Here is a 2,949-nt window from a genome sequence, read left to right as displayed (position 1 = left end):
TGTCAGCACCTACCGGACTGGTCAGGTGAGCCGCCTGCAGGATGACGGGAGCAGGGTAAGCTGGACCCAAGACTGCAGGGAGACCAGGAGGAGGAGGAGGTGGAGGAGGAGAACTAGTAGAGGGACAAGGTGAAAGAGGGGAGGCAGGAGAAGGAGAGGGACAAGGGAGAGGAGGGGAGGGAGGAGAAGGAGGGAGAGGAGAGGGACAAGGGAGAGGAGGAGAGGGAGGAGAAGGAGGGAGAGGAGAGGGACAGGGGAGAGGAGGGGAGGGAGGAGAAGGAGGGAGAGGAGAGGGACAAGGAAGAGGAGGGGAGGGAGGAGAAGGAGGGAGAGGAGAGAGACAAGGAAGAGGAGGGGAGGGAGGAGAAGGACGGAACGGAACAGGATAAGGGAGAACACGAGGAAGAGAGGAGGGATGAGGAGGAGGAAGACGAGCGGAAATAAAGAGAAGAGGAGGAGAGGGGGGAAGAGGAGAAAGAGGAGGGCTGGAGTCCACCTCCCCCAGCGGCGTCTCCTCGGCGAGGAGTTCCTGTGACACATGATGACATGTTGCTGCAGTTTAACGTCTCCCAGAAATCAAAGAGCAGAAAACTAAAGCAGGAAAACATGTCGGACTCTCACTGCAGATTTATGACACTAAGACTGACTCTGCAGACTGAAATACAACACAGCTGATGCACTGAAGGATTCACTTCTTTAAAAGCTGCATCAACCACCTGGACAAGGTCACTTCCACAGAAAAGAAGTTCCGAGCTGAGGAACCTCCTGACTTAACTTTTACATTCCCACCAAGCAAAATGTACAAATGCTGCACTGTGACCACGTCACTCCCACTTATTCAGTCCTTTGCATCAGACTTTACATGTCAAACCTTTAAATTCCAAGCTGTGCAGCAGGCTTGGACAGTAAACTGTCAACTAAAACATTCCTGTTTATCTCAGGAACGTGTTTCTACTTCAGAAAAATGTCCCATTCTCTCATTATTGGTCACATTATGACATTAAAATGATTAATTTAAAATATAGAAATTTATGAATTACCTGGACTTCCCTGCAGGGTGAACAGACGCTCCCACTGCCAAAGAAACAGGGACACCACAAGTTCTGCAAATAAACACACGTAAGAGACAAACTGTAAATCTGACACGTGGGAAATTCACACCGTCCTACAAGACCTGTTGTCCTGAAGCAAAAGTGAATTTAAGAAGCCTGTAAACCTTTTTAACCCACAAAGTTCTGCTGCCAGTGTTGGATTTTACTTCCTGTAATATTACCTGTTTTATTGTTTTCCACTGAAATCATTTAATTGGTCTAAGTTTATGAGAAAGCAGCATTTAAAATAATCTCTTTTAAAATAAGATTGCAAGTCCAGCTGCAAACAAAAACGTCAAATTCATATAGTTAAAAACGATTTAGCCTAAGACATTTATCATGTCCGCTGTTAGTGTCTTTTATTGCTTTATAATGCATGAAAATGTATAAAAATGAGCTTGCTTTGCATTGTAGACCAAGTTAGAGTATTTCTGATGTGTACTGATGGCTACAGTGCAGAGTACACACACATATAATAAACGTACCACCTGACTTCTGTCAGTGTTCAGTAAACACACTTCTACTTTCTCTCTGATCTAAATTATTCTGTGTAATTTGTAGAAAGTCTAAAAGCATATTCTTTTTATTAATTACATATATTTAGTACTTAATTTAGTATTTAGTTGTATTTTAGTATCAGAATATTTTCTTTATCAAAAAACCACAGCCTTCTTCTAAAAACTTTATTATTCTAAAAGTGTGTCATTGTTTAAAGTGAAAGCTCTGGGTTAACAATTTAATCATTAAAAATGTAGAAACATATACGATGAACTAAAATATCCATCTATCCATTCATCTCCAGTTTGGCTCAAGCAGAAAAGCCCAAACTTCTTTCTCTTCCCCGGCAATTCTTCCTCCTCCGTCCACCTCACTTCATCACTTCATATCCAATATTTATTGTTTGTTTTAATAACTTATACATCTTCTTGTTCAATTAATCTGCCACTCTATTTAAATTTGTGCTTTTCATGTTAAGTTTTCAGTATAATATGTTTTATTATTACTGTTCAGCTGTTTTTGTCCTGGTTCAGCACATCCTTTTTGTTTATTGTAGAACAATAAGAGAGACCAGATTCAAATTCCATATATGTTTACATGTCGGCTACATGTACCTTAATCACTTTGCCTTTAAATCGGCTTATTTGAAACCCTCTTATGAAAATACCAGTGTATAGTGTTGCTTTTCATTCATTACTTATTTCATGTTCACATACTTACAGCCCCTTAAAAATACCACCTTGAACAAGTTCCTGCTAAGTTCTTTTTTTGTTGCACTTTGAACGCGTTGTTGCTATGATGACTCAAATCGCCTTCGGAGATTAGTAAAGTTTTCTGACTCTATGAATTTCGATTTTAAATAACAGCAGACGAGCTAGCGGAGACTTTGCACATACGTACTTGATCTGCAGTCTGGAAGCAGAGGAGTGGTCGTCGGCGTCTCGGCCAGCGGATTTGAGCATGCGCAGTTCATTTACAGTCTGGACGCAAAGAGGCGAAAGCGTGCGTCCAGCCAGCGGCTAGCGCATGCGCAGTTCACTTGCAGTCTTGACACCGAATTTCGTTTATCAACCTTTTAGTTGTTTAAAATGCAAAATAATGCAGTATAACCTTTTGTTTTAGACATGTCTATACAATTTTAGTACATTTAGAGATGAAAATCAAAGTTTTATACATCTAAAACACATTTTTAATCAAACATATGAGGTTTAATGAAGCATTAACACTTTTCTAAACTTGTCCTACAGTTCCCTTAAAACAAATCACTTATAAGCTGTTTTTTTCTTGAAATGTACAAAAGTTTAATACCAACAGCCCAAATAATAAAACTTCTAACGAGTTTTACAGTTTTTAAATGCAA

General features: G+C 40.2%; 1 long non-coding RNA gene across 1 annotated transcript; it reads right to left on the bottom strand.

Moving 5' to 3' along the window:
• Nucleotides 1-442: 442 nt before the first annotated feature.
• Nucleotides 443-2,328, bottom strand: LOC121628626. The gene is made up of 3 exons (XR_006008204.1): nucleotides 2,310-2,328; nucleotides 1,041-1,103; nucleotides 443-529 (listed from the first exon to the last, which is right to left on the bottom strand). It is a non-coding gene; the product is annotated as an uncharacterized LOC121628626 (long non-coding RNA).
• Nucleotides 2,329-2,949: the final 621 nt, after the last annotated feature.

Source organism: Melanotaenia boesemani, chromosome 18, assembly GCF_017639745.1.
Source record: "Melanotaenia boesemani isolate fMelBoe1 chromosome 18, fMelBoe1.pri, whole genome shotgun sequence".
Taxonomy (NCBI): Eukaryota; Metazoa; Chordata; class Actinopteri; order Atheriniformes; family Melanotaeniidae; genus Melanotaenia; species Melanotaenia boesemani.
Note: the sequence above shows the minus strand (reverse complement) of the source record. Positions and strands in the feature narration are given on the sequence as shown.